The sequence below is a fragment of the Rhinatrema bivittatum genome, chromosome 1 (genome assembly GCF_901001135.1).
Source record: "Rhinatrema bivittatum chromosome 1, aRhiBiv1.1, whole genome shotgun sequence".
NCBI classification, from domain to species: domain Eukaryota; kingdom Metazoa; phylum Chordata; class Amphibia; order Gymnophiona; family Rhinatrematidae; genus Rhinatrema; species Rhinatrema bivittatum.
Window position 1 is genome coordinate 126,706,712 of NC_042615.1, and position 26,533 is coordinate 126,733,244.

General features: G+C 39.8%; 1 protein-coding gene across 2 annotated transcripts in view; it reads left to right on the forward strand.

Annotated features, from left to right (window-relative positions):
- The window catches only part of MTUS1 (microtubule associated scaffold protein 1), a 204,265-nt gene that overhangs the window by 89,265 nt on the left and 88,467 nt on the right, over window positions 1–26,533 (forward strand). The gene's annotated exons all lie outside the window — the stretch shown is intronic.

Consider the following 26,533-nt stretch of genomic DNA (forward strand, 5'->3'; position numbering starts at 1 on the left):
AGCATAAGCACCTGAATTTTGGAAGGAAAGAAAATTGTCTCCAAATAGACTGATACTAATATTTAGTTTGTCTCCTCCTGCACATATAAATTAGCCTATTTTAAAATGAACCAAACTGTTTTGGCAACAGTATGTGCCTTTAATGGAAAATATGGAGGAGGTGATATAAGAACAAATGAAGTAATGGACATGCTCTATAAAACTGTTTGTATTAGGTGTTTTATAGACTTTAGTAAAACTTACATATTCCTTGTTCAAGAATATCAGTGAGTTAAAATTAAAATTCACAATATCCAATTAACCTCTCCATCCAAAGCCAACCAATCTATACAAGTCCACAATTAGTATAACGCAACTCAACCATAACTATCCTTATTTTAGAACTACTTCAATGAACTCTCAAACCACCCACTCAAGTCTTTTTTTTTTCACTAACTTTTTCAAGGCGCATACAACATAAAGGATGAAATGAGAAATTTAAATTGCTTTTTCACGTTCAACCTTTTGTTTTGGTTACTGTTCTTGGTTCAGTTCCCCTATTCGATGTGAACCGACCTGATATGGTCTCTACCATGAAGGTCGGTATAGAAAAGTGTTAAATAAATAAATAAATAAATAAATAAATTATACAAAGAACTTCCCCCATATAAACAGTAAGTTTTGGGTCAATACAATCAATGTAATCAATATGGCTGAATTACCCTAACATATATTGTCAGATACAGAGTATAGTCCCATGTATTAACAGGTCAAGCAAACAATGAAGTACCTTCCAAGTACTCAAATATGGACCCCAAATGTGCATATATTATGCATACTCATTTTTTAAGGCAAAGCATAATTCAATATTCACAATAACTCTAATCCATGAATGCCATTGCTCAATGCTGGGACAGACCTTCCAAAAAGTAGCTATTGTAAATATGGCCGCTAAAAGCAGCTACCCCATTAATGTTCTATATTTAACCAGCACTAAAGACCTGTTCCATCGACCCAGTAATCCTAACTCGGGTGGTACTTGAATAAGGATACCAAGAATATTAACAATTTCCTGAGTGACTTGTTTCCAAAAACCGCTAACCATCGGGCAGAACCAGCATATGTGCCCATCTGGCTGCAGCCTCTCCAGCAATGAACTCCAATACCCAGAAAGCATTTAAAATAAAATGAGGATACGATAATCTATTCAGTAACTTCACCGTTAATTGTTCTCTTACCACAAATGGAAATATGCACAGACCTCAATATACACTTCCAAGTTCTGTGATCTAGCTCTAAATTTAGGTCATTTTTCCAGACATCAACTATTAATTGTAAGGATTTTTCCCATATTTACTAAGTAGAATTCCTGAATATGAGATACCCTTCCCATTTTAATCAGGATCACTTATAAGTCTCAAGCCCATCTACTTTTTATAGTGGCTTTTGCTCAGTGCCCTTTGTAGCTAGAGGTAAAAAGCATTGGAATGAGGGGAAAGGTCAAATTCCCAAGGGATTGACAAGAAAGCAGCCTTCATCCCATAGTTGAGCAACATAAAGAAAACCACTGTCTCTGCAATTCCTAAAAGTTGAAGTGTACATCCTGGGAGTCGGGTTTTCATATATAGGTGCAATAGGAGAATTAACATCGCCCGCCCACATCTTCAGGACCTGTCACCAAACGAACGGTTTGAGCAAGCAGGGGACTGATCCTACAAACTCTTCTGCTATTGGGAGATTTATGAGCAAGAAAAGGGAGAACAGCCAGGTTATGTGCATCAGCCTGAAGTTTCTCAAACTGCAACCATGCCCCTTTAGAGCCATTGACTAGGCTTTCATAAAATGTCAAATGGAGACACACTTGTTCAGGTCCTTAAACACATTGATGGGATTCTGATGCGGTACATGCTGAAACATGAGTGTTTCGGAAGTAAGGTCCTTTTAAGTAAATTGATTCTAACCGTCCATGAGATAGTGGAGTTCCCAGCTCTGCATTTTTTGTTTTGTTTGAATTATTAATGGGGAGTAATTTTTCACATAAAGATTCTTAAAGTTCCTTGGGATAAAATCCCTAAATACTGAAAACCAGTGACCACCACCTTGAAAACCCTGAGAGATTCTGGGACTTCCATTTTTAAATCTAGTAAACATTTCAGATTTGTCACAATACTTTATACTCCCACCAAGGAACCAAACTTTGCTAAGAAAGCAAGAAATATTGGCCCTGATGTTTTAGATGTCATATATACCAGCACATCATTTGCATATAGAGAAACTTTGTGAGCTCTACACCCCCCAAGCGAAACCCCTGAATACCAGGATGCTGTTGAACAGCAGCTGCTAGGGTTCAATGGTTGTCAAATAGGAAGAAAGGGCATCCCTGCCTCATCCCTCAAGGTATATCAAAAGAGGGAAAGAATCCAGTTATTTAAATGCACCTGTGGCTTTTCGTACATAGCTTTAATCCACGTAATAAAGCAATCAGGTATACCAGCTCTTTCTAGTACTACAAATAAAAAGTGACATGTAAGGCAGTCAACTGCCTTTTCGGCATCTAAGGAAATTAACACCCTCGACATTCCCTTCACTTTAGCTGAATGTAAAGGTTAAATTAACTGCCTTGTATTGGAAATGGAGTTCCTCCCCTTCACAAATCCAGCTTGATCAGGATGCACTAAATGCAGGAGCAAAGTCACAAGACAGCGCTACACTACCTTGGCGAGTATTTTGATGAGTTGAGAGGATATTGTCTTATAGGAGCCACATTGCAGAGCATCCTTTCCCTTTTTATAAATGTGGTGTGGCATCTGCCATGGTGCCTAGTGACTGACCAGTCTACCACACAGCATTAAAAACCAGTAGGAGATGAGAAATTTGCAATAAGTACTTCTGAAAAAATCAATAGAGAACCCATCTGGGCCTGGTTACTTCCCACCTGGTAAAGCTTTAATAGACTGAATTTCCAGTAGGGAAATAGGCTCTTCCAGCATCTTCATTTGGGCCTCAGGAAGGGAATGTAACGCCAGATTCTATGTTAAAAAAAAAAAAAAATCATGAATCTGACATGTTCCCTCCTTCAAGCACTTTATAAAGATTAGAAAAATAATGCACAAAGGCCTTCTCGATCTTAAAAGATTTAGCAGTAGTTCTACCCATTTGCTGCCTTGTTTGAGCTATGTGAGAGCTGCACACTCTTTTCTTAGCCATTCGAACAAGAAAGGCCCTGCCATTATCCCTATGCTCATAGAACCAAAGTTTAATATATTTCAAGGCCTTCCCAACCCTGTTTTTATCTAGAATTTTCAATGCCTGTCTACATTTCTCCAAAGCTTTGAAAACTCAGGCTGAATAGATCTGTTTATGCCTGATCTCCAAAGCTTGAGTTTCAGCTAACAGCAAAGATTCCTTCCTCTTTCTTTCCTTTTAAATATTACTAGCAAAACTGTTCCCCTCCGCTAAAAAAAGAAAAAAAAAACTTTAAAGATCTCCTACCGCAATGCACTTCATGCATATCCAGCATAGCTCTGCTTCAACGGCAGGGGGAATGAAGAAAAGTGGATCTATATACAGACAACAAACAAGGACTGAATTACATAGTCTGGGTAAATAAATAAGCATAGGTGTAACTTGCTTATTGCGGCGGTTACTACCCCTAACTAATTAAGCTAGATATTTCACTTAGATGCAGCTCCAACACTGCTCTCTACATTAATGGTGGGGGTGGAAGGGAAATAGAACCAAAAAGTTACTAAGAGCCAAGAGTAACAGATTATTATGAGAAAAAAAGTGGGAAATTTGCTGGGCAGACTGGATGGGCCATTTGGTCGTCTTCTGCCATCATTTCTGTTTCTCTAGTTCCCCTCCGAATTATGGAGGTCAAGTTCTTCTACAGTGTCCTTAACAAGATTAGAAAAATGTTTATCACCTAAAAGAGAAGTATTAAGTTGCAAGTAAGGGGCTTAGCTTGAGCGACTTCAAAGATGAAGCAAAGCTCCACATGTCAAAACTTTACTACTTTCCAATTTAGATATCAAATTTGGAGTACAAAGAAAAAGTAGTCTATCCTACAATAAGTTCTGTGCCTTGAGGAGTAAAATGTGTAGTCATTTTTTTTTTCTGTATCTCAAGACGTCCTTAAGTTTAAATGTAGCAATTAAATCCCTTGAAACCCAAATTAGGAGGGATATTAAGCCTGGATTGAGAAGTTTTATCTACTAGTGGGTCTGGACAGATATTCTAATCCCCTCCTATGCATAAATATTCAAACCCAAATGCTGCTATCTTATTAGTAAGGTTATGATAAAATTCTGATTGTTCTGCATTGGGGCCATACACATTCACTAGTGTAAAGCGAACAGAATATAATAAACCCTATATTAAAGGAAATCTTCCTGCTATATAGAGTGGTGAAAAACCAAGGGCAGGCTCTTGTGAATAAGAATACATACTCCCCTGCTCCTTGAGCTGTAGGACGAGTAATAAACGTGCCCCACCAAGCCAGCTTTGAGTTTTTCATGCTCCTGTTCAGTAAGATGCATCTCCTGCAGCAGTAGTAATTGAGCATTGTTATAATTAGTAAATTGCAAAATACTTTTGCTTAATCGGAGAGGAAACTCCTCCGACATTGAATGAAATGCAACATATGGTCATAGCTCACTAAAAATATTGTATATCTGAAACAGATTATTGAATATAGGCATATTTGGAATAATTCCCTAGAAATACAACTCACGAACAGACCAATACAGTAAGGTGTGCTCTATTACCCCTTATACAATAAGGGGTTTAATGCATAAAAAATGCTCTGCCAAACACCCCCCCCCCCCCGCCCTGAAAACTAATAGTGCTTATCACATGCAAATACATGTTAAGGCTATTAGTTGGTCCCCAGGATACTGAAAGTAAAATGTGTGGCCAACCTGGTAAATTGTATAGAAAAGCAGAAAATACTGCTTTTCTGTACACCCTCTGACTTAGCAATATTAAGTCGGAGGAACCAAACAAAAAATGTTCTGCCTACTGGTGAGCGGTTAACAAAACAGACGCTCAATTTTACTGGCGTCCGTTTTCCTAACCTGTGGCTGTCAGCGGGTTCGAAAACCACCAGTAAAATAGAGCATCGGTTGTCAGACCCACTGACAGCCACCTCTACCACTAATAAGAAGATGCTAGGGATGCACTATTGTCCCTAGTGCCGCTTCATTAGCACACCACGTCATTTAAATTCAGATCGGTCTGCTAGAAAATATGCAGGAAGAAGGTATTTAGAACTAGACAATCCAGCTTTCATAACTTTCACAAACCATAATACACAAAATGCCTCCTAACCTTTAGGAAAAGACTCAAGACATGGCTGTTCAGGCAAGCCTTCCCGAACCCCATCTAATACGCATCACCAGCAACTCTCGACACAGCTGTATATATTGTACACTGTACATTTTGTATATTTGTATATAATTAACCGCTTCTATCTCTCTTTAATTCCTCCACCCCAGTTCAACAGCCCTTGTTAATTGTAACTGCATCTCTTCTTCACGTTTATTTATGTTCATTGTTGTATTCATCACACCCCTGTTTTTTATGTAAACCGACATGATGTGAATTTTTTCATGAATGCCGGTATAAAAAAACCTTAAATAAAATGTTGCATGCTATTTAACCCATTTCTCCAATGCAATAGTACCTCCAAAACTAACCCTCCTCCCTCCATCCAACAATCCTTCTTATCCTCCATCACCCTCTTCCCCCCACACCTCCTCCAACAGATCCTACCAACCACTAATAATCCCCCACCAAGCTCATTAAATCTCCTTCTCTATTCGAACGTACCCAAACCTCCAAAGCCATAGACTTCCTAACCTCTCGGTGGGAAACAAATTGGGACCAAGGAGGTAGTAAATACCCCCCTATCACCTTAAACCTTCCCAAACCACTCCTACAATCCTTGCCCAACCTGGGTATTTCTACCTTAATTGAAGCCCCCATAGAGCTGAGAACATAATTATATACATAGAAAATATATAAAAAAAAATAAAGCAGCATATTTGCAAAAAAAAAAAAAAAGAAATTAGGTTGATCAACAAATTCCAGCAAACAAAGAAATATTTTGTTCTGCAAAACAGATCAAAGCCAAAATAAAATCATGCAACATCAAAAATCACCTGAATTTACCAAAAAATATGGCACTTACTGATCATAAAAAGGAAGTGTATAAAAAAATAAGTAGACCATAGGAAACCAATCATTCATCTGCGACGCATCTGATTCAAAAGACAAGTTAGTAGTACAGCCACAGCAGTCAGGCCTCACATGGGGGCTGATGCAATTATGTGCACTGAAAGCGGGTGCTGACTTTTCAGCGCCTGCTTTTTTAATGCACGCATGGCGCCCGCAAGGGCGGTCTCACCACAGAGCGATCGAGGCATTGTTTTATTCACTATTCCCTTCCTAATTCCTAACATTGCTTTTTTGACCACCACAGCACACTGAGCCGACTATTTCAATTTATTTTCCACTATGACACCTAGATCTTTCTTGGGCGGTAGCTCCTAATATGGACCTAACATTGTGTAACTATAGTATGGATCACCTTGCACGTATTCACATTAAATTTCATCTGCCATTTGGATGCCCAATCTTCCAGTCTCGCAAGGTCCTCCTACAATGTATCACAATCTGCTTGTAACTTTAATACTCCGAATAACTGTCATTTGCAGATTTAATCATCTCACTCATCGTATCCCTTTCCAGATCTTTACAAATATATTAAAAAGCACCAGTCCATTTACAGATCGCTGAGGAATTCTTAACTTTTTCTACTGTGAAAACTAACCATTTAATTGTATTCTATTTTCTGTCTTTTAACAAGTTTGCAGTCCACAAAAGGACATTACTTCTAGCATGTCCTGATGGGATAGGAGGCAAAGTTCTAATTTTCTGAGCTGTCATGAGGGATTTTGTCAAACACTTTATGAAAATGTCTCCCAGTTCACCTTTATCACATGTTTAACCCCTTAAAAAAAATTGTAGCAGATTTGTGAGCAAGACTTGCCTTGGGTAAATCCATTCTTGCTGTGTCCAATTAAACCATGTCTATCTACATGTTCTGTGATGTTCTTGAGAATTGTTTCCATGATTTTTCCCAGTGCTGAAATCAGGCTCACCAGTCTATAGTTTCACAGATCACCCCAGAGCCCTTTTTAAATATCAAGGTTATATTGCCCCCCCCCCCCCCCTCCAGTCTTCAGATACTGTGGACAATTTTAATGATAGGTTAGAAATTACTAGTAATAAGTCTGAAACTTCATATTTTAGTTCTTTCAGAACTCTGGAGTATATACATCTGATCCATGTGATTTGCTACTCTTAGGTTTGTCAATCTGGCCTACTACATTTTCCAGGTTCACTGTGATTTGGTTCAGTTCATCTGAGTCATCACCCTTGAAAACCATCTCTGCAACAGGTATCATTCCCCCAACATCCTTCTTAGTCAACACCGAAGCAAAGAATTCATTTAGTCTTTCCATGATGACCTTATCTTCCCTAAGTGCATGATCATCTTACAGTCCAGCTGACTCACAGGCTTCCTGCTTTGGATATATTTACAGTTTTTGAGATTTTACTTCTATAGCCAACTTTTCAAATTCTCTTATCTTGTCTTATGAATGTTTTACATTTAATTTGCCAGTGCTTATGACTTTTCCTGTTTTCTTTAGATGGATCCTTCTTCCAATTTAAGAAATTCTTTTGGTTAAGTCTTCTCGCCTTTTAACCATGCTGGTAATTGCTTGGCTTTCATTCCATTCTAAACAGCATGCAGGTGCATGATCATAAGAGGTTCTATTTGAACTTCATCCACTGTGTGACGGAGTTGTGTGGAAATAGGATATAATCTATCCAGGATAGAGTTCTGTGTCCCCTGGAAAGATGTGTGAAATCTGCATCAGTAGAATTTGAAAGTTGCCACACATCTACTAAATCTGTTTACATACAAAAGGAATACCTTTTTCCATCCCCATGGCCTTCCTCATTAGGTTTTTGGGGCAGCCAGACTGGGATTTACCACACAATTTTAAAACACCTCCTAGAATATATGAAACTAGGAAAGATCAGTGATAAGATTTATCAAAAATGAGTGAGAATTGGGTGCAAAGACTGAAGCAAGCACCATGGATTTAGTGTACGCTTTCCCAACCATTATCACACACTTAGCTTCAACATCAGTAGTAACATGCTCCATTTGAAATGGTTTTTCATGTATCAATATGGCAACACCACACAGTTCAGCCAGAAGAAGAAAACCCTTCACTCTGTCATCTGTTTCTGGTGTCCAAGTCTGTGAAGTCTCCTGCAGAAAAACATTTACTTTCAGTTTATACAAGTTACTAAACAATGTAGTTAAGGTGGCTCAACTGAAGTAATATAGTAACAGAAAAAAATGACCACTTCCCAGCCCCAACAGTGGCCATCCAGTTATACCAGACTCGCCCAAGTGTGTATCAGATGAAGCCTACACTCACACCATGCCTCACCTAATTTTCCCACCACTCACTCCCTACCACTCTTCCTCCCTCCCCTTCCTCTCACACCCCACCATCCCAAGAACAACATAGAACACACCGAAAACATTTTCCACATTGTTCAAAATCTGGAATAGTGGCCCATCATTCAGTTAAACGGGTGCCACTCCCAGATAATATTCAAACCATCAAAGCAACTTAACATTACATCAAAATTGCTACTTCCTCAGAAATGTCCTTATCTGTCCCAGAACCAAGAAATCATAGGTCAAATACAGTGCAAAGGCATGGTCAGCCATATATGTGAAACCAACACACAACATACTGCTCCGTAAATTGCAGGAAAACTGTCCTCATGGCTACATAGGTACCTTCATCGGTCATCTGTGGAAGAGTCAAAATACAATTTAGCATCTGCTGCTGTATCAAATGTTAGTTTGTCCATTGTGCCATACCTTCAACTTTGCAAGATTCAACAGGTTGAATTGGATTTTGAGTGAAGAAGGCAGAAGAGGCAGATGAGAATTCTGTGCTTTATGGAGACCTTGGAGGAAAAAAATCCTTAATCGGCAATATTATATTTTCCTTGAAGAGCAGTCCTTTATTTGACAGGCCTGAAACAGGGGAGATTTATGGGCATAATTTAGTAGTAGTGCAATAACTATGGGTCTGGATGCACTTTGACTGCACACCCCTTAGTGATGTGCTATTTCAGATAAAGCACCCTGAGCTCTGACAGGCCCAACTGCTCAGGCAACAAAGACTCCAGAACCTGTATCAGTTCAATATCCAAGATCGATTTTTCGCAAGCCCCCCCAGGTGTAAATCTTTGTGCCTAGATTGATTCTTAAGATCTTCTAATTTCTCATTGATCTCCATTTTCTGCTGCTCCAGTGCTTTCACATTAAGCCTCAGGGCTTGAATGTCATCCTCTGCTCCAGACAAGTGCTTCACTGCTTCAACTATATTACCAACTACTTCTGTCAAAGCATTGAGAACCCCCAGCTTATCATTGTTTGTCAAAATCCAATTTTAGAGCTGCTGCCACTTATGCTGCTACCTTCTGAATTAAGGCATTGTATAGTTCTTCAGTGACCTTGCTGTCTGCAACCGCATCCACCATATTGGGATTGGCATTCCTCTTAAATGTGTTGTAATCGCAAGCGGCATTGTCCCCAAAAATGGAAACCAAAATCCCTAAAGCAGTAATCATTCTGCAGCAACAGCATCTCACAAGGTAATGGGTTCAAATAAAAGATTTGTGGAGCTGGCTCCTAGAGCTGATCTGCTTCATCCCATTGCCCATGTGACCTTTTTTTAATTCTGTCTTTAATGCCAATTACATTAACTAAATTGCTTAGCATTGTTTTGAGTACTGCCTCAGACTACAGAACCTGATCCTCTTGCTTCTATTCACATTGCAAGGACAATGCTTATTCAGAAATATTTCATTAGACTTAGGATGATTTCCAGGTCACACCCTTGTTTACTATTGCAAGTTTTTGCTACATGTTCTTCACCTAATGAGTAACATTGATCATCTTTGCCATTAATTGGCCGTTTCTTATACATGAGGATTCATTCCTTACACTTTTACTCAATTATATGTACCATTAATGCCAATCTCACCTGTAACCACCTCTTTGATACCCTTCTTGTCTTGGCCCAAAGCCTTTAATTTTTTGTTGCATCTTGTTTCTTGATTGTATTGCAAGCTCCAGGGAATTGTGCTCTCCATAAAGTGCCTCAATACAGTGCTGGATACATCTAGTATGCACTGTAGAAATAATGATAATATAGAAACTTGCACATTTGCTGAATGTCATATTTAAGGACAAATGCAGATGTTGAAACATGAGCAAACCTAAAATCTATCTCTTTAAATCATTAATGCCTAGTGTCAATGCATGTCACTTCTTCAATCCACATGCATTAACAACTTAGGATTTAATACGTTTTGACTGGCAAAGCCATTTTGATCCACTCTGCATTTTTAGGATATGCTACCTGTAGCCTACTGTTATCTGATTAAAAAAAAAATTTAAAAATGTGTGCTAAAGCACAGCCACTAATTTCATTAATAAAAATACATTCCAAAATCATTAAACATAATATACTTTTCATGGAATGTATATTTTATTTGAATATAACACAAATAAGTTAGTAATCATAAAAAAACTGCACTATAACCATGTAATAGAAAACTAGTAGATACATAATTGTAAGCAAATTTAGGGGTGCAGGGACCTGTTTGCTACAGGACACTTCTAGTTGCCCTCCCACCTTACTTCACGATCCTAAGTCAGGAAAAAGATGTGTTCTCCTCAGAAATTGATTTTTATTTATCAGAATTGGCAGGACTTAGCATTTAGAAGATAACAAATCCTGTCTCTAACATCCTGGCCACTAAGCACCAGTTTACCCTAAAAGTTCTGTACCATGGGTGGTTACAAACATGCCATAAACCTTAGCCTGCTTAATATATTAATACGGCTAACTTACCCCTGGTCCCAACTTCAGGTGATATCCCTCTCTTCACCTCTTAAGCAAATGTTGGCTGGGGTCTGGAGAATGTGTGCAGGGCAGGAAATTTGCTTCCTGGGTTTGTAACTGGCAGATCTGGCAGCGGTCCCGGAAGGGGTCTTGCTTCTGGCTCTGATATTTGCCGGGCTGTCTGGGGTTTGCTCTCGCCCCTCAGTCTCACTCTGTGTCACACTCCAAACCTGAGTAGGGTGTCTCCTCTCTCAGGTCTCTGGTCCCAGTCTCCTGCTGGTCTGCTTTGGACTCCCCTTTCACTCTTCTGGTTCCTTTTCTTTCAGGGGTCACTTCTCCGGTTTCAGGGTCACTTTTATGGCTTTGCATCCTTCTGTTAATCTGCCCTCATCTTATACTTTCTAGTTGATAAATATGTATAAGCTCAGGCATAATCACATAGTGGGTGGAGGGTATTTGCCACATTGCAGGTCTTCCGCCCCCCTCCCCCCCCCCCCAACACCACCATTTCTTCTGGAGGAGTACTGCCACATCTGTCTGCCAAGCTGAATGCCAGAGTCATTGTTTTTCTTCATCTCAGACTGCAGCCCCTTCTTCCAAGGATGGAGGGGACCTTCTTACCTCTGGACTCCCTTGGCCAGTCCATGACTCCTGTTTATGAACTTAACTGCTGCATTCTTTCTGCCTTGGTTTTTATTTACACAGGAGCATACAAATAGGTAGTTCTTGATAAAGTATCTTTCAGTATAAAGTTTTCACCTGGGCAAGGTCTCTTCTTTTTCCACTGAGACAGTATCTTGGCCTGTCAGTATTTGTCTGCATACTTCTTTGGCTATTATGATTCATATTTGGTGCTTTCAGTGGTAAAACATGGGATAACTCCCTATATAATCTTATAGGCTGTGTTCTTCCTCATACAGAACACAAGATTACATAAAAAGATTGAGCAAAAGGGTTCTTTCAAGCAGCTCTCCAGTGTTTTATTACAACTTACTAAAAACATAACAGGATGCTTTTGCACACAGTATTAAAAAGAAATCTTACTGCATAAAAAAATTAGTCACAAACTAAGTACATTCCTTTTTAATATATTCCATTGTAAAACTTTAATTCTAAAGGACATGGACTGTAGCTGAATTTATTTCAACCCAAATTTCTACCTGGTACATATACCCTTTCAATCAAATGTTATTGCCTTACTTTATACTTCATTACTCATTGATAAATTTGTTGTGAGGAAGGGTGATGGTTTCATATATTTATCATTAGGCGCTCTCCATTTTGCCTCACCTGTTTAATCATTAACTCACCTCCCAACCTCCATTTATTAATCAAAATTTTCTTTTTTTTAAAAATGTTTGGCAATAAAATTTGCTCTGTATCTTCCTTTTTTGTATGTTTTTTAAAAAACTTTATTATATACACATACACCTCCTAAATATTATCTGTCAGTATAGCATATAAAATTGCTATTAATTGATTTTGTTACTTAGTTTTTGCATTCATAGTGTTAAATGGCGGCAAGCTCCTTTTAAAAAAAAATAGTGACCATATCCTCCTTGTGAAAGGTAATGTTCAATGTTCCATTCTTCAATGTTCCATTCCACTTGTACAAGTTTCGGCAACCTTGCATTCTTCAGGAATTGTCTTCTTTCAAAGGGTTAAATCTAACAAAAAGCCGCTGCTGTTCTTCAATGATAGTGCTCTTTCTTCGGTGCCCGAATGCCTCCGCTCAATGCTGTGCTGACGGTTCAATACCACTAACTCTATCCTGTTCGTTTTTAAATTCACCAATGGATACTATCATAGCCAATCACAGTACTTCTTGTTAAGGACATCCAATCTAATTGGTCGTTGAATCCACCGGGTTGTTCTGTATGTAATTTAAAGATCCAAGCTTGCTCACAGTGGTTCAACAAGGTCAGATTCTCTGTTTTGTGTCTCAAACTCTCAATAACTGTCCATTTCAACTGATCCAAATGTATGATTTTGTTCTATGCAATGGGGAACAATGGGTGCTGTTGTGACAGCGATATTTATTCGAGACCGGTGCTCAGTGATTCTTGCTCTTATTGTTCTACTGGTATGGCCGATGTTAAACCTTTGGGCAAGGGCACTTGATAACGTAAATAACTGATTTAGTGGTACAATATGTGACTTTGTTTCTATACACATTGATTTTGTTACTTAGCTTTTGCATTCATGGTGTTAAATGGCGGCAAGCGCCTTTTAAAAAAAATAGTGACATATCCTCCTTGTGAAAGGTAATGTTCAATGTTCCATTCTTCAATGTTCCATTCCACTTGTACAAGTTTCGGCAAGTGTATCCCGTTACTGGATGTGTCCATGTGGGTCCTTCAATCGTGTTACAACACGCCATACATTTCCCACATTTACTGTGTGTTCCCCCAGTATGTACTGGAATCTTTTATTTGGGCATGCACCACTTTATCCCGTATGTTCCTGCCCCCCTTCATGGTTACTAATGGTTCCTCTTCAAAAATTCCATGCAACGCTACAATGTGCCAATGCCTTTGATTAAAAGGGTATATGTACCACGTAGAAATTCGGGTTGATTAGAACACATTAAAACCTGGGTAATTAATCTCTAGTATTAATAGCTGAATTTATTACAGCATCCTATTTTCTTTCCTGAGTGTTACCAGGGAAATGAGTGGCATCAGAGCAAAAGTTGTTGACTTGTGTGCGCTACCATGCCTGGAAATTCATAGCCTTATACTTTTTTCACATTCTGCTGTTGAATAAAAATCAAAATGCATTAAACTGGTAGTTTTTTTTCACTGATGTACACAACATGCTCTACACTTCATTATGAAAGAATAATTATAGAAATATTCCAAAAGTTACACAGCAAAAAAGTCCTGGTTGCATAACTTTTCACACCCCTTAACACAATGTGGAAGTTTTTTGCAACAATAACCTTCCTAAAGTATATACCAACTTTTCACAGTGGGCTGGTGCAATTTTTGCTCATTCCTGGCAGAAGAGCATAAAGAAAGGTGGAAAGAAGGTCAAATGATTACTTGATGGTTAAAAGGTGAGGTGGAAGAGGCTATTAAATCCAAAAGATCTTCATTCAAAAATTGGAAGAAGGATCCTTCAGAAAAAATAGGATAAAGCATAAGCATTGGCAAGTTAAATGTAAGACATTGAAAAGACAGGCTAAGAGAAAATTTGAAAAGAAGTTGGCCATAGAGGCAAAAACTCACAATAAAAACTTGTTTAAATATATCCGAAGCATGCAAGGGTGTCGGTTGGACCATTGGATGATCAGGGGTTAAAGGGGCACTTAGAGAAGATAAAGCCATTGCAGAAAGATTAAACAATTTCTTTGCTTCAGTGTTTACTGAAGAGAATGTTGGAGAGATACCTGTTCTTGAGAAGGTTTTCATGGGTGATGATTCAGATCAACTGAACCAAATCTTGGTGAAACTGAAAGATGTGGTAGGCCTGACTGACAAACTGAAGAGTAATAAATCACCTGGACCAGATGATATACATCCCAGGGTTCTGAAAGAACTAGAAAAATGAAATTTCAGAACTATTAGTAAAAATGTGTAACCTAACATTAAAATAATCCGATGTACCTGAAGATTGGAAGATGGAAAATGTAACCCTTATATTTAAAAAGGGATCCAGGGGTGGTCCAGAAAACTATACACCAGTGAACCTGACTTCAGTGCCAAGAAAAATCATGGAAACTGTTATAAAGAATAAAATCACAAAACATTTAGAGACATGGTTTGGGACACAGCCAACATGGATTTACCCAAGGGAAGTCTACATTTTTTTTTTTTGGAAGGGGTGAATAAACATGTGGACAAAGGTGAACTGGTAGATATGGTATTTGGATTTCCAGAAGGCGTTTGACACAGTCCCGCATGAGAGGCTTCTAAGAAAACTAAACTGTCAGGGGATAGAAGACGATGTCCTTTTGTGGATTGCAGGTTGGTTAAAAGACAGGAAACAGAGTAGGATTAAATGGTCAGTTTTCACAGTGGAAAAAGGTAAACAGTGCAATTTCCTCAGGAATCTCTATTTGGACCTGTGCTTTTTAATATATTTATAAATGATCTGGAAAGGGTTATGACCAGTGAGGTGATCAAATTTGTGGATGACACAAAATTATGCAGAGTTGTTAAATCTCAAGTATTTTGTGATGAACTGCAGGAGGATCTTGTGAGACTGGTAGATTGGGCTTACAAATGGCAGATGAAATTTAACATGGACAAGTGCAAAGTGATGCATATAGGGAAAAATAACCTTTGCTGTAGTTACACAATGTTACCACTCAGGAAAGAGATCTAGGTGTCATAGTGGATAATACATTGAAATAGTTGGCCCAGTGTGCTGAGGCGATCAAAAAAGCAAACTGGAATGTTAAGAAATATTAGGAAGGGAATGGAAAATAAAATGGAAGATGTCATAATGCCTCTGTATTGCTCCACCTTGAATACTGTGTACAATTCTGGTCAAAGCATCTCAAAAAGCTGCACTGGAGAAAGTGCAGAGAAGGGCGACCAAAATAAGGGGCATGGACCGGCTGCCCTATAAGGAAAGGCTAAAGAAGTTAAAGCTGTTCAGTTTGGAGAAAAGATGACTGAGGGGGGGGGGGGGGGGGGTGGATATGATAGTCTACAAAATCATGAAAGGAGTTGAACAAGTTAATGTAAATCTGTTATTTATTCTCTCAGATAATAGGTCCAGGGGGCACTCCATGAAGTTAGCAAGTAGCTCATTTAAAACAAATCGAAGACGTTTTTTCACTTAGCGCATAGTTAAACTTTTGAATTTATTGCCAATGGATGTGTTTTCAGCTGTTAGTGTTACTGGGTTTAAAAAAGGTTTGGATAAGTTCCCAGAGATTAAATCCATAAACTGCTATTACGGTATTTAATAAGCTTGTGATCTATATGTTTGGGTACTTGCCAGGTAGATGTGACTTGGATTGGCCACTGTTGGAAACAGGATATTGGGCTTGATGGACTTTTGGTCTGACCCAGTGTGGCATATCTTATATTATGACTTAGACTTGCCACAGATTTTCTGTTTAGGTCTGGGCTTTAATTGGGCTACTCGGACATTTTCTCCTTGCTGATTCACTCCATTGTTGCTTTTGCTTTGTGCTCAGGATCTTCATCCTGCTCAAAAGCGAATCTTCTGCCCAGTCCCAGGACTGTGGCAGACTAGGGTAAGTTTCCTACAAGATCTTCCTGTGCCTGCTGCTGTAAAACATCACCACAACATAATGCTGCCAGCAGCATGCTTTACGGCAGGGCGGTTTTTAGTTTGTTTTATGCCACCCATCGCTTAGCATTCAGATAAATGTCCACTTTGGTCTTACCAGACTACAAAAGCACCTTTGTGAGGCGGCACTTAGTGTCTCCTAAGTGCTGCCTCAGAAAGGCTGTGCAGCATAACATATATGGCTTTTCAGCAGTTGTTTTCTCCTTGCTACCCTCTGAGACAAGCCATGGTTGTGAAATTGTTGGAAAAGTCAGCGAGACCTCTGTTGTCTCTTAAAGTAGTTTTAGCCTTCACAGTGTACTTAACCCATAGCTACTGACTTTGGAGGGGCAACTTGATCACAGTAGTGTCTTAGAGGTGCCCTCCTGTTTACACTTTACATTTGAGGGACCTAATAGTGCACCGAGATATCCAAGCACATTGACATTTTTCTTACAGCCTCCCCCAATTTGTACTTTTAAATAACGTTATCCCAGAATTCTTTTGGCAGCTTCTTTTGCATATTTTCACACCTGTTTCAAAATCTCTTCATATAACAAATTGATTCTTCACCCAGGAGTATTCAGATAAATTGCTGCATTTGGACACAGCAATTTATGGATCTTGTTAAGGCAATTTTTTGAGAGCTGTGACAAAGGGTGTGAAGATTTAAACAATTTTTGGTTTTTTGTTTTCTTACTTTTGAAATATTTCTATAATTGTCCTTTCATGATGAAAATGTTAAGTATGTTGTGTAGGTGAGTGAAATAAACTTGTACTTTGCATTTTGATTTGTATTTTTTAAACAATGTGAAAAATGTACGAGGATGGGAAGATATTGACACAGCATTGTTTCTTTACACCATAAACCCAGAAAACATGACCCCATTCACACCCCTCTGATTGTTAACCATATTTTACTCTGTTGGGCTTTTTAAGTAAAACTTGCAAGCGGCTTATTTTATTAGACCTGTTTTGACATGTCAGCGTGGCTGCTAAACGTCAGTAGTGATTGATGCTGGGATTTAACACAGGCAACTCCATATGCATATTTGAACTAAAATAAAACAATCTACGGGATGGTTTAATCACCATCTTTCTCTGGTTCACTTTGGCAACTTGTTTATTATCTCATTTCATGATCTATTCTGTTCTTCAATGTAATAAGCAAAACTTTGACTGTCCATGCCGTTTGTATCTTTTTTTTCCTTTCAGCATATCTTGATTTCTTTACATAATCTTAAGTCAAATTTTTCTGATTATGATCTGCTCAGAAGCACGCACAAATCATTTTACAATTGAGTCAATCCGGCAAAGTTTATTCTCTACTGGAGGTGTGCGTTTGTTGATCAATTCATTTCAACAGTGCACATGTATTGTATGAATGGAGGGTATGTGGGCAACCATCTACATGTGCGCATACCTTCCATTCGTGAGATGTGTGCACCGCCGAAATGAATGGAGCAATGAATAAACATCCTATTCTGTATTGCTGTGGTCAAATTCAGATAACTTTATTGGCATGACCATTTTTACATATGTTGCCAAAGTAATGTTATGATTACAGAATGACCTAAACATGTCCCTGGAGCAGATTGGGTATATGGGGGTATTCTCTTCCTTATGTAATGGACACTATGGTCACATTACCAGTAATGGGTACTTCGTAGGTTAGCTAGTGCAGTATCAGTTAGGGGAGGCACCATTCCCTTTGAGGGAGCTGGAATGGCCCTCTTCTTTGAGAGATTATATAGCAGCTTTCTACTAAGCTCTGGGAGTAGTGTAGCTTTTGTTTTGACGTTATTGGAGGTGTGTAGAAGTTTTTCTGAGTTTGGATTTTTGGGCCTGCTTTATGGACTCTAGCATACCCTGCAGAGTTGGGTCAGGGATCTGTCTTCCTAGTCCACTCCCTGGAGGCTAATGGCTGGTGTATGTGTAGGAAGCCTATGAAACCCTGTGCACCATCTGGGCTCAGGGCAGGGGGTACCCCGGGGTTTGGGGCTGCCCAGGTTAGGGGAAGACCTCATCAATATCCTCAACAAAGACAGGATGTGGTGACCTGATGCCCGGACCTCATCTCATTTCTCAGTTGTGGGGAAAGATTTTTGAGATCTGGGAGGACCCCTTTTCCTGCCCATCAAAAGGAGCCACTAGAGCCTGGCTTGTTCTGCCCTGGATCCCTCCCATCAGGGATAAATCTAAACCAAGTCAACATTGACATCCAACTAATTGTGAATAAGGAATGAATTGAGAACACTAAGGAGACCCATCTGGAGTCTTCACTCTAGGGAGACAGAGGCTGGGAATATGCAAAGACAGTATTGCTTTTTTTACCAGTTTGGAATGGGGTTTCCATCCAGTTAGAGGATATCCTGTCCACCTGGGAGCTCCACTTAGCCAAGCCGTGGAGGGTGGATGTCTCCCTTTTCCTAGTTTACAGATTCCTGCACAGACTGAGGAAAGTGACTTTTACAGACCCAGGAATCCTGTGGTGCTGTGGATTGAGGTTGTGCCATTACTTAGTGTCCAAAATTAAAACTTTTGGCAACAATTTTAACTTTGGACACTAAATAAGTGACTACACTGTGGTTATTGGCACATACAGCATCCACAGTGATTTGTACTTGGACCAGTGTTTTTCAATATATTTATAAATGATGTGGAAAGCAATACGACGAATGAGGTAATCAAATTTGCAGAAGATACAAAAATTCATCAGAGTGGTTAAATCACAAGCAGATTGCAGCATGGCCTTATGAAACTTGAAGATTGAGCATCTAAATGGCAGATGAAATTTAATGTGGACAAGTGCATGATGATGTGCATAGGGAAAAATAATGAATGCTGTAGTTATGCGATTTTAGGTTCCATATTAGCAGCTACCATCCAGGAAAAAGATCTAGGTATCTTAGTAGATAATACATTGAAATCAGCTGATTGTGCTGCAGCAGTCAAAAAAGCAAACCATGCTAGGATTTATTAGGAAGGAAATGGTTAATAAAATGGAAAATGTCAATACTTCTGTATCGCTCCATGGTGAAGACCGCACCTTGAGTACTGTGTATAGTTCTGGTCACTTCATCTCAAAAAAGGTATAGTTGCAGTGGAGAAGGTTACAGAGAAAGGTGACCAAATTGATAAAGGGGATGGAATGGCTCCCCAATGAGGAAAGGCTAAAGAGGTTAGAGCTCTTCAGTTTGGAGAAGACAGCTGAGGGGGGGGGGGGGATATGATAGAGATCTATAAAATCATGAGGTCTAGAACGGGTAAATGTGAATCTGTATTTACTCTTTTGGATAATAGGACTAGATGGCAATATGAAATTAGCAAGTAGCACATTTAAAACAAATCAGAGAATTTTTTTTTCACTCAATGCACAAGATTTGGAATTTGTTGCCAAAGAATATGGTTAGGGCAGTTAGTGTAGCTGGGTTTAAAAAAGGTTTGGATAAGTTCTTGGAGAAGTCCATTAACTACTATTTATCAAGTTGACTTAGGGAATATCCACTGCTATTACTGGCATTAGAAGCGCACGATCTATTTAATGTTTGTATACTTGCCAAGTACTTGTAACCTGGATTGGCCACAGGTGGAAACAGGATGCTGGGCTTGATGGACCCTTAGTTTGTCACAGTATGGCAATTTATATATATATATATATATATATATATATATATATATATATATATATATATATATATATATATATATATATATATATATATATAAAAGCCAAAGGATTACATATTGCAGGAAAAAAAAAAACTAGAATGATCCCTATAATTCAAGCGTTCACTGCAAGACAAAATCATTAAGAGCCTAATGCTTCTAAATCAGCCTTTCTTAACAGGTGTCACGACACACCAGTGTGTCACCAAGCACACGCAGGTGTGTTGCCACACTTGCTGGTCCCCTGCTGACCCAGATGCTCCCCCTGCCCCGGTGAAATGGAACTCTTCCTCTGCCCAGGCTTAAAATGCAGATAGCTTGGGCGGAACCCAGCAGGAAAGCTGGAGTCTGTGGCACCAGCAGGGTCTCTTCTTCCCGCACCCGCAGCCTGGAAGAGGAAGTAGTGTGCAGCGGCTGCGCACGCGGGAAGAAGAGACCCTGCTAGTGTGTACAGCATCGTCCTGAAGAAGAGAGGTGAAGCCTGAAGAAGAGCAGTGTGACAAGGAGCAACGTCAGCCCCTGCAGTGGATGGGAGACCTTTCTCAAGGCTGTGAGGGCTGGAAGGTGAAGGAGGCTGCTGGTAGTTCTGTGGGGTGGGGGTGGGGGGAAGAGTGAGAAAGCATGTGCTTGAGATCCTGTGTGTGACAGCATGTATGTAAGTGAGTGATTGAAAGCCTGTATTTGTGTGAGACTGAAAACCTGCTTGTGTGAAAGTGTGTGATTGAGAGCCTGTGTTTAAGTGAGAGAGAGAGAGCAGGTGTGTGTGAGTCTGTGACAGCATGTGTGTAAATGTTTGATTAGAGCCTATATAAGTGAGAAAAGCATGGGTAGATGTGCATGATTGAGAGCCAGAGAGAGAGAGCTTGAGAGAAAGTTGCAAGCAAATCATTCCTCCTGCAAATTCAAAACAATCTCAGGGCACCTGGATATCAAACATTCCCAGGTATGCAAAGCATTTTTTTGTCCTTATTTTTCTACTATTGGGTCTTAGGGCCTATTATTTTGAAATATTTTATTTGGTATCTAGAAAATTTTGGTATGAGTTTTTAATTATTGGATATTCCTTTCATCAGCTGTTTTGCTTTGTTAGTGTGGTTTTACTGCTATTGATTTTGTCTTGATTTGTTTTGAGGACTGGTGAAGTTTCTCTTCTCTGGCCTGTTGCGGTTTCCAGTTCAGTTATTGACTGCTTGTTTCTAGTTATGCTTTATGGTCTCTTTATTCTTTGTTAGGTGAGGGTCTGCACATGTGACTGAGGTGAGGTGTTCTACTGGCGTTTAGCTTCTGTGTAGGGCTCTATAGCAGCCTGGCTTGGTCCGTTTTCCTAATAGGAGGTGTATTGGTGTCTTAAGGCCTGGTTACTCCCCGGGGGAATTCTGCGCACAAAAACTTAAAATTCTGCAAACTTTATATTGGTCAAAATAACACAATTTACATGACAGTCTTTAAGTAATTACATTTTAAATTATTACAGAAAAGTTATTACTTAGAGATGCAGAATTTTAAATATTTTGAGCAGAATTTCCCTAGAAAATTCACTGTAAGAGTCTCCCTTCCACTCACTCTCCTTACTCCCCTGGCCACTTTGCCCTCTCAGGTCCCAACTCTTCCACCTGCCAGTATTTCTCCCCTCCTCCTCTAGGCTCAGCCCCTTCCACTCTATCACCAGTCCCAGAGTTTGACCCCTTTCTCAGTACTGCCCCTCACACAGGCTCCCCCTGTCCCTCCCTCTCTCACTCACATGCTCCCTCTCTCACTCAGGCTCCCTCACACAGGCTCCCTCTCTTGCATACACACCCACACAAGCTCCCTTTCTCTCTCACACGTACATCCTCACACAGGCTACTTATGTCTCTCTCATGCACCCCTTCACACTGGCTAGCACCCTCACATACACACAATCCCTTTTTCATACACATGAGCTCCCAATCTCTCACACATCACACACTTTAACAATCTCCTCACATAATCTCCCACACTCAAGCATCCCCTTCCCTCACCTCCCATGCTCTCTCACCCCTTCCCCTCTCCTCTCGCGCACACACACACATTCACTGTCACCGGGACCTTCATCTTCACCTGTTCGCGGCACTGGGGGCCTTCATTTTCACTGCGAATGGCACACCAGGGCCTTCGTCATGAGTGTGGCATGCCAGGGCCTTCATTTTTGTGCGCTCCATTCGCTGGCATGCTAGGGTCCCCTCTGCCATTTTCTGCACAGAATTGCCAATTCTGCGCATGGGGGAAATTCTGCGCAAATTCTGCGCTCTGCAGTAGCGCAGAATTCCCCCAGGACTACCTGGTGTAATATTTTCAGTGTTGCCTTTTCTTAGGTTAGGTGGCTACTGTTTGAGTGCTGGAAATTGGTATTTTGGTATGGGATGTTTACTATTTATGCAATGTCTGTTCAGACAGTTTTTGTTCTTAACAATAAAAAAAAAATAATGGACTTATTTATTTTTTTTTTATTTCCACCATGAATTGTAATGAGCAGTATGTCACATGTGAGCGTGGCATGTCAGGTGTGTCACGATGGGGGGAAAAGGTTCAGAACCACTTTTCTAAATGATGGAGGAAATTCCATTTGCAAGTTGTGATACTTTAAATTCTGTACTCAAACTTTCTAAAAAAAAAAAAGTGCATTTCATGTTCAGTTAATCTCCATCTGGGGTTATGCAACTTTCTTACCTGATATTGGCAAGTGGAAGTAGCTGCTGTGTGTAGTGCAGCTAATTTTTAGTGCTTCAGTTCAAAAGACCCCAAGGCATATGGTCTGGATACAACATAATATGCAATAATGAAGACAAATTTCATATTAAAACATACCTGTGAATCAGCTGAAAAGGAGCAAGGATGTTGTGCTTGTTACAGTAGTGCTTGTAAATGTGCAATGTGTGCTATACAGGATAATTCATGTGGTTACTCTACTTCCAAAAGACTGGTTTAAACTTGAGCACAAGAAGGATAAGAGAGTGGCTCAAGATTAGCATTTTGGCTGGATTGGAGAATTAAACCAGGGTCTCTTGTCATTGCAGCTTTGTTCTCTGAACAATAGGCTATATACTGCAAGCTCATCTACTGGCCTTGGTTTTTGTTTCTCTTAAGTATGTGCTTTATTATGATGCTCAGGATAATCTCTGTAAATAGACTGACACTGAGTTGCCAATAGTTTTTTCTCATACAGAAAAAGTATATTTTGAATGCATGGTATACTGTTAATTTTCACAAATGGGTTCCATAATTGTTTTGGATGTTTATCATGTGTTTAGTTTTTGTTTTTAATATTTTTATTTATGTATTTTGTGAAGTAAAAAAAAACATTAAAAAGTACATGCTCTAAGTATTGTGCAAAGCTGTGTTTGCAACATGTACCCATAGTAGGCAGCATAGGCAGAGTGGAATGGGCTGCAGGGTCAACAACCAGCATTAATCAGATTGGTGGACTGTGCAGAGGAGACTGGAACAATGCCCAAAGGTATCTGTTTAATCAGCAGTTCTGTGTGATTGAACATGGAGTTGCATGTAAAGGATTCTGGGATACTTGACCATCTTTATTAAGAGAATTGTCTATGCTGTATAGTTTGGCACAGTGCCAACTAGTCTAATATTTAAATCGTCTACAATCTAGTTCATAAGTGCATCCTTATCAATAACATGTCTTTTTTTTTACCAGCTATGTGTCCTTCCAACCACATTTTTGGATTTTGATGTAATTACTTGCTTTTTCCAAATCTGAACTCAAGACAAGTTAATGCTTAATTCTTCTGTGTATTTAGACATAAACTACTATTCTTAGTAATATCTTGCAGGTTTAACATAATTTCTGTGCATGCTGATTAAGGTAGTGTGCCTTCACAAAATATTACAGCACTGTTTCTTTGGAAAATACAAAATTTGAGGATTAGTTATAGTGTAATTTTAATGTCATAAAATTTAGGAGCATTTATCATTTAATTAGCAGTTTAGATATTAGTGATACCAAACTCAAGGTATATATATAGGGCCATTCATTTTCAGTTTAAAACAATTTAACTAAAAATCCCTTGTTCTATATAAAAAAAAAAAATTAGTTTTTTCCCCTTTGTAATACAACATATGCAGGAATTTTTTTTCCTGATTGACCTGGGCTCCTGCTCCATTGCCAACACTTGAGACACCACCCACACACCCCCAGAAAGAATTGGGCACCCTCTTCCCTGCCCCAGTCATTACCTGTTGTCCAGCTTTCTTAGTGGCTTGGCAGCATTTATTTCCATTCACCAAAATAAACCCTTATTTACCTAGAATCACTTTTTGGCCCAATTTCTCCCATTTTGTTATAAATCATGATGAATTCCCTGGGGGGGGGGGGGGGGAAGCCCTGCTCCAATGCCCCTTTTGACTTTATACTACTGCTAGCTGCTGAGAAATGCCAGCAGGTGGTGGCAAACCCAGTTGGAGCCATGCCAGCCCTCAGCAGATGACACTATACTGTACTAAAGCTAAATATATTCTAAAGGCGGAGAGATCAGACAATCTTATGCAATAATTTTACTACAGAGTGGCATGAGTTTTAACAAACAAACCATTGGTGATAACTCTGAAAGCTTTCTAGCTGACTCTGTGTATCTGGTATCACCGAGCACCAGATGGGTATCTGTCTGAATACCCATTTCCCTACCACAGCACGTGGATACACTGCACTCAGCCGTGTTTCCGCAGTAGGGCGGTCGTCCATCAAAGTTTAGTGGGCTCTTGAGAAATCTTCAACTTGAAATCGAGTTAGACATGTTTGATTCTAAATGTAAATCGCATGACACGTCTCCCCCCAAGTCCGGTTGCTGTCCGTTGCCAAAAGTCAGTCCTATTTCCAGACTTGTGTTTTCCGTAAAAGAAATGGGGCGTCTCCTCGGTGACGTGGGGCTTAGGTGACTGAAGCAGTTTTTGCAAGAAAATCACCTGCAGAGGCACAGAATTGTGTTCTAAAGGTGGGGTCGCCTGTAAGGTTCTCACCATCTGCTGGTCGCTGTTAGCTTTTAGCTACCATAGTTGCTAGAGTAGTGGCCTTTCTAACTTAGGTTCCCGATCCTTTTTTTATAGAACAGCTTGTAATATAGAATGCAGGAAAGAATTGAGGAGTTTCATGCAAATATGTGATTAGCAGAAGCTAACACTTTGGATGTGGTGTGTTCCAATATAATTTTTTTTAAGTTTACCTTCGGTATTCTTGACGGGCACATGTGGAAGTCTTTAAGTGTTTTAAATGGATACAGTGGCAGGGGGAGATTAAAAATAGACTCCTGTGCCTAGGTCATTTTTCTCCCCACTGTACCAGCTCGTGTGTGAATAAGTGGCAATCGATCAGTCGAACGTCTGCGTCTCGCTTTTCTTGCATGCGGGGCTGTGGCTTTAAATAATCACTGGTTGCCTGTGCCAAGTGCAGAAGCTGCAGTGTGTCTGCTGCTGTGGCGAGGGGAGAGCAGTCCAAGGAGTACGGTAACCTGCAGAGAGGACTCCCAGGCAAGGTCCAATGGAGCTCTTGCCAGCCAGCTTTTCGGTGCGGACAGACCAGTTTGGGTTGTGCTGTACCTGTGCTTTCTGAAGTGTACGCAGCCAGGGGAGGAAAAAAAAAAAATCCGGGGGGAATCCTAAAGCCGTGAAATGGGATGCTCCGGTAGCAAAATGTGCCTCTCTTCTCCGTGTACTGCAGCCAGGGTAATTAGTGTTTTGTTTCGTAGTGCTTTTATTTTGTTTTATTTTTAGAAAATGAATTAGATGATGACTGGAAGCAAGATGAAAGGCCAACAGAAGACAAACTGCTGGCTGAAGTCTGGGTGGGTTTTTTTTTTAGTTAATGCTCTCTGCAGTGTTATGGTTTTGTACGCAGCACTGCTTGCATCTGAGCGGATCCTATACAGGGCACTGAGACTAGATGATGGCACTGTCATGCTTTATACCATGTGTGCTGGGGATGGTAAGGCTTGAATTGTATTTCGTACTGATTGGATCTGAGCGAGTTCATTCCCCCCCCCCCCCTTATGCTTTATTAGATTAGCGTGCTCAGTTTGTAGGCGGGATTGCTTGGGGGGGTGATGCTAATTTGGTTTTGTTTTTTTTCTGTTGCCAGTTTGGGAGTGTAGCTTAAAATCTTACAGTCCTGCCAAACAAGCTGAGCAGTTTCTCCGCAGACCTGAGTCAAATTCTACTGTCAAAGGATTCTACTCAATCGCTGTAAACAGCATTTCTTTTAAAAATGATACATGTGAAGGAGCTTCATAGAGGATTTAAGGAGGTCCATTTTTATCCCTTTAATTTGGGATGTAGTGTCTCTTTTTGGGGGGAGGGGGATTTGTTTTTAATTTTTCAACATAGAAAGAAAACAGACTAGCATTCCATTAATGTACTGTTTAGAAACCTCTCTAGTCTCTGTTTTGCCATGGCATATAGTTTCTCTTTCAGTGGAGGGAATCTGTTCTATACACTCCTTTAGGATTAAACGTTTAAGCCTGCTTTTATCATTTAGGGATCCTCCTGTTCGAAGGATATTTGGAGTAAATATTGCTGTTAACAAAATGACACAGCATCTGTGTGTTTGTAACAGCTCAAAAAACTCTCCTAAATACTTTCTCTCTTGGATATGCTCATTT